Raw genomic sequence first — 12,025 nt, forward strand, 5'->3', positions numbered from 1 at the left:
GGTTTGGCCTGGGGTCGCCACCGGGGCACAGGCAGAGAGAGAGGATTGAGATGAAGTGGATGGAGGCAAGGGGAAAGGGACCTCTACCAGGGGAAGGAAACACCAGAAAATACACAGAAAGGTAACAGAGGAAAAAGTGTAGGAAAGGGGTGGGGTGGGGTGGGGTGGGGGAATGTGCGAGGACCCCCCTTCCCATCTAGTAATGGGGTAGAGGCCCCATTACAGGCATATATAGTACTCTGGGTTTTTGTTTTGTTATTTAACTATTCTGCTAGTTCATGCTCCTAAAATCAACTGCTACTTTAGAATATAATTCCTTTGTTCCTTGCCATTGTGATAAGGGGATGACAGGGACAAGAGAGGTGAGTAGAGAGGGAAAGTCTAAGAAAGTTTCAAAGTGTCCCTTAACAAATGAAGTGTGTCTTTTGGAATCCTCTTGCTCTTTGGGTTCAGCTGTGTTCAATGGAGTGGGTTGGTTTGGCTTTCATGGAGGTTTGAAATACTCCAGGCTGTCTATGGACACTGCATCTTCCTCTTCCTTGCTGTGTGGTTCCAAGGTGTCTTCCTCCAGACATCATAAGGTGTCACTGGTAGGCTTGGTATGGGGTCCATCCTAGTTAGTCATTAGGCACTGCATAACAGTGGCAGATCTCAGGCAGGCAGTACCTGATTTTATGGTGCTGTGCTGTCATTTGCCAGGAGAAGGACTTACTCATCTCCTTTCCCTTGGCCCTGCAAAGAAACTTGTTCCTGTCTTATCTAAGACTTGTACCTTCTGCATCTTCTTGGAGATGTCTGAACAAATATCTTTATCCCTGGAAGAATAACTAGAGCTAGTCTTGAATTGCCCCTTCTAAAGACTGAAAAAATCCAAAACTCTTTTTTCCTGGAACAGGCAGCAGTGGAAAGTTTTAGCTATAGCTTTGTGTGTAGCCATGCCTCTTTGCTCACAAAGATAGGCAGGCAGGAACAAAAGGCAGTCCTAAAGCACATGAGGGATTTTAAGAAATGGAGAAAAGGTTATTTTAACCTCCAGGCAGCAGAGATCAAGAATCTGACTAGACCAGTCACTGGTGTGGGGAGAATGGAATTATGGGTATTAGAACAGGTGATGGAGCACCCACACTGGTGAAACTGTGCTGATAGAGGATTCATACTGTTTGTAGGACTGGTTTACTTAGCTTGGCAAGATTTTGTAAGTGAGCTGAGTGTAGACACATTCAAGGCTATGTTGGCAAAAAAACAAGTTTTACCACTCGGCTCTATAGTGTAATCAAAGTCTTAGTTTCTCAGTTACTCAACTGCAGTACGGGGATAATAGCACTTACCTACTGTGAGGATAAGTGCAATAAAGATTATGAGGTACTCAGTACAGGAATGACAGCAGGATAAGTTTTGTACCCAGACAAATGCCCATGTGTAAAACTGTTTTCTAACCAGAAATAATGGATGCTCAGCTCAGTTTCCAGCAAGCCAGATCAGCTCCTGGCACTTCTTCCTTAAGCATGGCAAGGACTTTCTTCTCTCATATGGAAGAGGACTCAAGATTATTCTGTACAGACTAGAAGAGAAACATTATTTTATATGCAGATCTCTAAGATTATAAGAAGGCATGTCACAAACTTCAGAGACCATAGAATTTAGCATATATGTAACCTGGGGTATATAACAAGACTCCCTGAATGTAGTTAAATCGGTGGAGTTAATATGGGGCAAAACCTATCGGTAAATAAATTAGATCAGAATCAAGCCCCTTAGGCCAAATCCTATGCTACAGCCCTCGGGAAATGTATCTGCACCACAGAGCCCAGGAATGGCCTTAATTCACCTTTGTGTCTAACACCTTTGTGTCTCAGAGTTTATGGCAAATATATCCACAGGGCAAATATATAGCAAATATATCTGCTTTCTTTGCCATATTTATGGCAAATATATTCACTTTCTCCATTCCTGGCCTGACATACCTATGTCCTTTTGCTGTGATCTGCGTACACAGGACTGTACACATATTGGGATGTTGAAAATTTTCAAATTTAGAATTTGTTATGACAAAAACAGAGGGAATTTTTTGTGAATATTTCCCTCTAAACTGGAAGAATTCCCCCAGGGGACATTCTGCCCTATCTATAGCCCCTGTGCTCCAGCTGAGTGACATAAAGGGGCCATAATGGGAACTAATTTCATCCCTTGTCTTTTTATTTGCCTGTAAAGTACTGTGCTCAGCTCTTTTTCTAGTCTGATAAATAGTGTTATGTCTGTATATCACCGTGGCTACTGACCTTCAGAAAGCAGGGTTTCTTAATACCACTTTTATAATATTTTGTTATGGCATATTCCAAGGCAAGCTACAAACAAGACCCAGGAAGCAATTATATTGCATTTACTTGGACTTTTCTGAATGTTGTAATTCAATACTGATGAAAAATAAATTAGTCACCATGTTGCAATAATAATTCCATGAGAATCCCACAAAAATCACAGAACACTTTCCTTGCATAATTTACTATTTCCTCTGACCTGACTCATTATAGCAGTTATCCTTAGATGTAACTGAAATCCAACACCCCTCATTACACACCCTTGGAGTATAAAACTCCGAAAGAAAGTTGCCAGAGTATTTACACATTAAACATGTGTATTCATTAAAAACAATGTCTTAGGCCAGAAGTAACTGTGTGCATTGACAATTTACAAGGGGTCATTTGAACACCTATTTTTCTGTTAGTCACAAAAATGTCTTGTTGTTACCATAGAAACCGACACATCTCCAGCTCCACTTCTCAAAGGAAAACACCAATACACGCCTTTGTTTTTCTCTGCCCCTCATGGTACCTCAAGGTAATCTGGGATCTGGTTGAATTAACAAATTGTAAAAGGAGTGAGACTGAGATAGGTGACAGCTTACTGTCGGCGAGCTGGAAAATACATAATCAAATACACAGGGCAAAATCCAGGAGGTAAAGTTGGTCTGAAGTTTAAACTAAGTCCTAATCCTGCAAAACTGCTTTGCCTTGACAAATTCTTTTGCTCGCATGGATTAGCTCTCAGGTTGGGACCTGGCTATCCTCACAATCAGCATGTCAGCAGGATGACTGGAAATTAAAAAAGGGAAGATTTGCTAGAATACTCTCATTGGAAGGCTGGTTATAGTTACTCTTACGAGGTAAGATGAATAATCTATATTGCTGCTTTAAACACTATGCTCAAGCTTTTAATTAACGCATATTTTATTTCCCTTCTGTAATTAATTCCATCCCCATGAAGGCTAAATTCTACCTCCTCTACCACACTGCAGGGAAAGAGGTGAAATTCCCCATGGGTTATTTGACAGCCTCCCCAGGATATTTTTATTATTTCTGTGGATTCACTTCTCAGTGACATTGGTCACTTGGATCTCCTCTGAAACAAACCGGGAAGTGAGAGCACATTTGCTCCAAAAGTGGGATTGGGATGCATTAGAAAACAGCAGGACTGAAGCCTGCAGTACAATTTATTATTGTGCAGAACTGCAAGTGAAACGATAAAAATGCCTAGTGAAGGCATGAAGCAAGTACCTGCAATTTAACCTTTAAATCTGGGCTTTGTCCTTTTGGTTCCTGACTAAAAAAAACCCACCCTACCTGTAAGCCTTGAAGTCAAGATCTCAAAATTACTTCCTTGACTATTCTTTAATTTTTTATTATAATCACAGCAATCCTTTAATTAACCTTAAAGGATTGCCTGCCTGTACCCATTTTAACTATTTTTCCAGGGGATTTTCCATTTTAAAAGCCTGATCTCTCAAGCACTGAATTCAGTGGTACAGAATTAGACCCTATATTTGATTAAACTCAGGACCCAATGCATGTTGTGGCCCACAGGCTTTAATTACCAAGCTAACTAAAAACTGTATGGCTGTGGAAAACAAATAGTAGAGTGCTCACAATCAAACTTCTCAGGGCATTCTGTATTGATTGTGCTATTCATTACTGTATTAAATTAAATAAAACCTGTTTGCAAATGTTTCTCCAGTTTCTTTTAAAGGGTGGTTAAACATTTTGTTTTGCCATGAAATGCAGTATTGACAATAAATACAACTGAACTGTAGGAATTTATAGCAGAGGTAGAAATAGAGGCTGCTGGTAGCTTAGAAGAGAATTTGTTGTGGCTTTTGTTACAAGAAGAAGGTTCTGTACTTGGAGGTTAAATGAGGCTGCTGGGTGTGGGAACTTAGGAAGAATCTTTTCTACCAACACTGACTATGGCAGAACAATCAGGGTGCATCAGTGTGACGTTATGCCTGAGCAGCAAATAGTTCATGGATATTCAAGCGGGTAAATAGCATTGGACATTTACCGTATTTACTTGATTAGAAGACAAGTGTAGTCCAGGGGAAGTCCCTCACCTTACAGTCGAACACAGGGCAGTGGCTGGGGTGGGAGGAGAGGATGGGAGCAAGCAGCTGCTGCAGCACCAGCCTCGGGCTAGAGCTGGAGCCAGAGCTACAGCTGCTTGCCCCACCCCACTGCCTCTGTACAGCCTTCCACTCCTTCCCTGCAGCCCCTAGTCATCCCCCCAACACCGTTTCTCCCTGTCTTTTCCTCCTCTGCCACAGTCCTCCTTACCTTTGCTCTGTGCCAGCAGGCTCTGTCCCTGCTGTAGCTCAGGGCATGGAGCATGGCTTTAGCTGGGCCCTGTCGCAGCAGCACAGAGCTGGCACTGTTGTTCCAGCCCAGCGCCATAGCAGCAGCACTGGCTCCCCATCACTACCACTGCAGTGCCTGGCTGGAACACCAGTGCCATCCCACACCATTACTATGGGGCTGGCTAGAGCCATGCTCTATGACCTGGGTTGCAACAGGGATGGAGCCTGCCAGTGCAGAGCAAAGATAAGGGTAGAGATTGAGGGGCAGGTACAAAGGAGAGACTTTGGGGGGAGATGAAAGGAAAGAGGGTGGGGATCTGAGGCCATGCGTGGCAGAAGTGGCATGAAGAAGGGAGAGGGGAAGAAGGAATCTGGGTCACCTGAGGCTGTGCTGGGATGGCTGGCATAATGGGGGGCATGGAGGGAGGGCTGGCAGGAGGGGAAAAGATGCCTGCTTCTCTCACTACCCGCTTTGTTGCCTCCACACTGCCTGGCCCTTACCACTTTCCCCCTACCACCCCCCACTGCCTGCCGCATTATTGCCCTACCATATTCTCCCCACTGCTTCCCTCACTGTCACCCACTGCCAGCTCTGACATTGCCCCCCTCATCACATTTCCCCCTATTCCTGCAGTAGTTGTGGGGGGGATGAATTTAAAATGATACTCCAATAATTAGGGCCCATACATGAATGATTACACTACATGTAAACATTTTTTGTGGTGTAGAATCTAAATATTGGGGCATCATCTGACATTCAGGGTTGTCTTGTATTTGAGTAAATATGGTATATATGTAGCCACTGACTTCAGACTTATGGGGCAGCACAGGTTTGCCTGACAAAAGAATTAGTTGGCTTTCGTTCTCTTTTAGCAGAGTCTGACAGATGCTGTGAGAGATAAAAGGAAGAGATTATGGAAAAAGAAGAATGTAATAAATCCAATCAATATGGCATTTATTCTATAAAGTGGACCTAATTCCTAGGTGGTAAAGATGGGTTATATGGCTTCTACATTTGGTTTCTTTTTTGTAGTAAAGCAAATCACTGGACTTGAGCATGGGCAACTGGTGCCTCCCGAGTCTGGGGGGTCCCCCAGCAGCTGATTGCTGGTTGTGGGGGGAGGGGTCTCCCAGCGGCTGATCACTGAGCCAGTAGGAAAACTGGAAGTGCATTTCTGGTTTCATGGCTGGTGCTTCCAGGGGGTGCACGGTTAATCTCAGGGGGTGCACAGGCACCTGGGTGCAACCCCTATGTGTCGCCAATGGACCTAAGTACGTATGTATCTCATATTTGTATTTTTAAAAGTGATTCCTACTTGGGGGTTGGGATAAGTCACAATCTTATCCTAACTTAACTAGAAAAATGTTGCAAATTCGATTGGGTTCTCCAAGCCCAATAAATAATTGGTCTTGCAAAATCTTAAGCTCACTGAGAGTCATCCTTCAGAGGAAGTAAAGATGTAAAGCAAATAAGACTGCAGTTGCATGAGATTTAGTAGGTTTGACATAAATATTTTCTCTTCTTTAATCTACAGAGATTGGCATGGCACAAAATAAATTATGGCCAAAAACTTTACATCCTTATGTAGGTGAAACTCTAAGTGAGAACTCTAATAGGAATTTTGCCCAAGGAAAGATTGAGAAGAAGCAGGGGGTAGCACGTAGGATCTCCTCAGGTGATAGGTAGCACCATTCCCTTTGTCTGTGGAAGGTGCTCTTTCAGGTTGGGATTCCATGAAGGAAGAGAATAGTTACTAAATTGGCAGACACACAAAACATATGGGCAGTGCATATTTGGCTTTAGTGAATGATCTGGGTAGGACTTCCAGGAGTGCCTACACACAGATAATAACTGCTCACCCCCAGGAGAGGGCAGGCAGGGAAAATAGACATATATGTTCTCTCTTATTATGTTCTTCTGGTATCTTCCCAGAAAGAGAAAAAAGTTTGATTTCTCACAACAGAGAGTCCTCAGAATTATGCTTTGTTTACAGTTGTCCATGATAAAGTTTCTGTTTTCCATCTGTGCAGTAAAGAGTAAAGGAGAGGACACTGAGGTTTCAGAATTGCTCTGAGAATCTAGACCCCTGTGTAGTTGGCCCCTGACTGGCAGGGGTAAGGGCAGCAAGCAGGCTAAATTGCCCCCAGCTGGCCTGGGTTACCTGTATGGGCCTGGCTGCCAATGACCTACCTCAGGGCTGCCCAACTTCCAAGTGCTGAAGGGCTGCAGGCCACACTGCTCGAAGGCCCCAGACTGGACACCATGTAAGCTGCATGTTAGGGTGGCCACCATAGAGGATATTCCGGTTTTCTGCTACTCTGTCCTTTGTCCTCTATGATATGAAACCGGACACCTTTATGTTCTCTTTAAGAGAAAAACAGAGTACATAAAGGCATCCGGTTTCATATCAATAGAGGACAGAGGACAACTGGGCTGTCTTCTATAATGGCCACCCACAGGGAACACACACCACATGGGCTCCCCTGGAGCTCCCACACGACCAGTGCAAGCTCCTCTGCTGCATCACAGGGCCTATAGAAGCTCCCTCCTCCTACCCCACTTCTGCCACCACATTGGCATTGTAAATCCCCCTCCCTTGCTGTGGCTGCTGTGCAGGCACTGGGCTCACTAGGCCTCCTCCCTCTATACTGCCCTGCCCTGGAGACCCTGGCTCCTGACAGCAGCAGGAGCTATTGGGAGCAGCAGGCCACAAGTTAACCTCTCACAGACTAGATGCAGTGCACAGGCTGCCAGGTAGACAGCCCTGACCTAACTAATGCTAGCTGTCCCCAGCTACATGTGAGAGCATGGCTGCCTGCTTATAAGTGGCATCCCTTTCAGTACCCAGAAGACTACTCAATGGGACAAATGCCTCTCTGTCTAGCCTTCAACTTCTGACTCCTGGCTCCAGCCTTTGATTTCTAGTTTTCCAGTCCCTGGGTCCTGCCTTTTTGTTCCTGGATTCCTGTTCCCTGGGTTCTGCTTCTTGGATTTATCCTGTTTTCTGCTTGTGAACTCCTGATTCCATAAGGACCCTCCACCCTGGATCTTTGTGCTCCCAGCCTGCCTTAGTGGTTCTTTGACTCGTTGTGCTTCAGCCTCCAGTCTAGACCCTTGTCCTCTGATGGCCAGCACCTGGTTTATGGTTTAGCTTAATGATTGTCCATGTCCTGGTCTCACAGTTGCCTGTTCCAGATCTCCTCACTAGTGACTCAGGTCCAAATTCCTGCCTCCCATTCCTAACTCCTGCAGGTTGTTATTTTACCCAGGATGACCACTGTTGCCCTGGTCCCTTACAGGTCTAGACTTCCTGACCTTTCCACTCCTGATCCCTTGATTCTATTTAGAACCCTTGCTTCCCTGACCTTGTCTGTTCCTGATTCCCTGGGTTGTTGGGATTCTCTAGGATCAAGCTCTGAAGTGTCTATGTCCCAGTCATAACTCTGATTCTGACCTTCTGAAGATCTTCTGGGACCCACATGGAGCCCAATGCCTCTATGTGGTTAGATGGGAATCTCCAAGCCATATGTCAGAATAGCCCTGTTCCCTCCCTTCATCAGAACAACCAGATAAAACTGATCAAGGGATCCTCATGGAACTTTCCTTCTCTTTAGATCCCCTGTGGGCTTCATTGTGGGAAGCAGTGATCTGGTCCTGCACAGAACTGTGTGAAGAATGATTGTTTTTCCCTAGTGTTTTTTCTGAAGAGGTGTACAAAAGAAAGAAACAAAAGATTTTGGAGCAAAGCCGAACCCAAGTTTTTGAAACTTTGCAGATCAAAAGTCAAACCTGAAACAAAGGATTTCAATTGGATTTCCAAGCTTCTTTTCCCCCTCACCATTTTTCAAATGACATCTGAAGGTTCCTTGTTAAACAGAAAGTCGCCATGACTTGCAAAATCACTTCTTTTTAACATTTCTTTTTAAACTTTCTGAAAATGTTCAGAATGTGACTTTTTTCCCCAAATGAAAAACCTAACAAAGCTGACATGAGTTTGCAAAGTATTTTGTATTTTTCTAGTAACATTTTTCACTGAAAATTTTAGCTAGTTCTAGTCCTAACTGGTATGCTTCAGGATTTGGCTTTTGGTTGCCTTCTTGTGTTCAAAGAGTCTCCAGGACTCAAAACTAGACTCCTAGGTAACTAAACAGTTCTATCTTGTTCCATGTTTTAGACCTACAGAACCATGAACTTTGTTATAGAATTTCAGCACAAAACCATAAATCAGCTCAAGTTCACTCTGAAGCCTTGAAGAATCAGTGACCCTGCTATAAGTTTTGAATTCAGCATAAACCCCAAACCAAACCAAGTCATTTTCATTTTGAATATTTCACACAGCTCTGTTTAAAGGCTAACCTGACTTTTTCCCTGTCTCCTCCCATTTTCCACTATTTAAGAGTGTGAGGATTAATAAAACAAACAAAGACCCCAAACAGAATAAGTGTGTTCTGCATGAACAAAGCTATTTAGTGTTATGGCAGAAGATTAGTCTTAAAACTATTTCAGTGCAATGATCTCAGGATTATATTAGTAATGTCTGACATCCCTGTTTGAGGGAAGTGCAAATAACTTTATAAAATGGTACTTTTTGTAGCATAAAGTGCATCTTGAATGTTTTTGTACAATTGGAATAGAAATTATCTAAAAATACTACAGCCTGTTCCCTTCAGTAATTTCATAATGCAGCCAAGATAAAAGACAGTTAATTCTAATGTAGTAGGGAATGTACTGTTTGCAAGATCTATTTCAGTATATTTGTATCTGGGGATTGCAATTCCAGTATATTAAAATACGTTACCTCAGGTCTCTATACATTTCTAGTCTGGGTCACATTTGTTTTGGTATATGCATGATATTTCTACACTTTTAGTATAAAATGTAAGCACTGGCAGACAAGTAAATAAGTTAATCGTTGTTGTGTAGTTGTATATCTGTGGGGTGAAACAAGAACATATTCGAAACACTTTGAAAAACAGGATAAAAGTCTCAACAGTATTGTTCTGCTCCATGGGGATATACAGCAGAGCTGTGTACTCGATCCCTTTACAGCACTGTTAAGCTGTATAGCATGGTTAACTTCAACCCAGCTATGATTAACTGAAACATTCTTATGGGAAAACTCCATTGACTTTAATGGGAGTTGATTTGGTCCCATAGTTAGATACCATGCTCTCATATTAACCAAGATGTACTTGTGATGTTGGGGACAATACATTTTAACCATGTTGTAATATTGGCTGCTTCCAGTGCAGTGAAATCCCTCAGTCTCAGTAGTGTAACTTGTGGGGAGAGTAAGCAGGTCACCAGTCCAGGTACCAACTTAGTGGGAGTGCCAAAATGACAGTCCCCTATAGTTACCATATATCTAGGTGTAAAAAAAGGACACCAGTCATGTGGGGGGTGGGAATAGGATGGTGGGGGGACAGTGATATGTTGGTGCCCCTCACTGCCAAGCCACACACCCCTGCCCTAACCAAATGTCCAGGATTTTGCTTTGCTCCACTGGTGAGAGCAGAGGGAGGGTAATTGGAGGGAGCACTGCATGGGTCTGTGTGTGCCTCCACAGCTGCAGGCATGTACGTCTGTTCTCCCTGCTGCCTCTGATCACCCTCCCCCTGCTCCCACCAGTAGATTAAAATGAAATCCTGGACATTTGGTCAGATTTCAAAAACTCACCCGGACAGGGATCAGAGGGCTCAAAAAGAGGACATGTCTAGGAAAACTCAGATGAGAGAATTGACACTCCAGCAGCAGGAGAAACCTCCACCAAAATACTGTTTCAGCAGCTGGGTGCATGGACACTGTCGCTAAGCACAGACATTGTGGGGGAGGTTAGGGGAAGGTTAGCTCACATTAAAAATGGCCACCTGATCTAAGTAAATTGGGATGGGGGGACTAGCAGGGGATGGGGTTAGAGGAATGGGGGCCAAGCAGGCTGGGGGGGGGGGATCAGGGATCCTTAGAAGAACTGGGGGGCAGGTAAGATCCATGAGAATGATGGAGGGCAGGTGGCATCTGTTGGAGGGATTGGGAGGATCAGGAGGGCAGACAGTGTCCGCAACAGGTTCTGGGGGGGTAAGCAGGATCTGTGGGGGGACTGGGGTCAGGTAGCATCTGCAGGAGTAATTGGGAGATCAGGGGGGCAGACAGGATCTGTGGAAGTGATAAGGAGCAGGTGGCATCTATGGAGGGTTGCTGGGGTCCAAGAGGATTTGGCAGGATCAGGGGGCCTCATGGCATCTGTGGGGGAATGTGGGGGTGCCCCACACTTCCACGAGGGGCTATTTTTAGGCTCCCAGTCCCCCTAAGTGAACTTACTCCCCATCTCTCCTGTCCTTCTCCCCACTGATACTTACTTCCTTGGCTCCCAGCATCTGTGAACACAGATAAAACTGGTGGCACCTGAAGTGGCATGCTAGATGGGGCGTTGGGAGGGGCAGCTGGTCCACAGGTTGGGATTGAGGGGCAGGGGAGCTAAAAATAACCCAGTGCCAGGGGACAGGTAAGAAAAGCGCAGCCCTGGGACCCCTGGGACTGGGGCCAGCAGCTGGGCTTTCCCAGTCCTGGGGCTGTGCAGGTAACTATACTGATATTCCATGCACTGGTCTAACCTAGATCCATTAAGTGTGCATTGATCCAGGTGTATCTTACACTGGGTTCTGCCATTTTTAGACCAGTCTGTGTGCACGGAACTGATGTACAGTTATGGGTTTAGATTGATTTTGAGTTACTGAGACCGGGTCTAAGTGTAAAGTCCACACTGGAGTGAATTAAGATCAGGTGGCCATTTTTAGCACAATCATTCCTCCCTCTAACCTCCCCAAAATGTTTGCACTTAGCTTGTGTTGTTGCTGGAGCAGCAACAACGGAGGTAGGTAGACCATGCCGCAGCAGCAGCAGCTGGGGCATTTGTTTGGGTTTGCTTTTTTTGTTTGAGACTCCTGCCTTCATAGTTCCATAGTTTCTAGGATCGGAAGGGACCTGAGCAGATCATCTAGTCTGACCCCCTGCCATGGCAGGAAAGAAAACTGGGGTCAAATGACCCCAGCAAGATATTCATCTAACCTCCTCTTAAACACCCCCAGGGTAGGAGCCTGCACCACTTCTCTTGGAAGCATAGTTTCATAGTCATCCTCTACTCTTGGTACTCTCTCCCTTCCAGCACCTCTCCTTCACCTCCTGGCTCAAACCCCGCTACTTATACCTCTGCTCAGTTTCCCTCATGTAATTTGCCTCAACTGCAGACTGACAACAATAGCCCCACTCTCTACTTGGTCCCAGTCGGACAGGGGAAGGAGACATTCTGCCAGCCCATTAATATTTGCTTGGATTAAGACAAACCCAATTTGTCTGATGTTAGGTTAGCTAGCACTTTCTAGGACAATACTGTAGACAAAGCT

Source organism: Crocodylus siamensis, chromosome 3 (assembly GCF_052110815.1).
Source record: "Crocodylus siamensis isolate JL-2025a chromosome 3, ASM5211081v1, whole genome shotgun sequence".
Lineage (NCBI taxonomy): Eukaryota > Metazoa > Chordata > Crocodylia > Crocodylidae > Crocodylus > Crocodylus siamensis.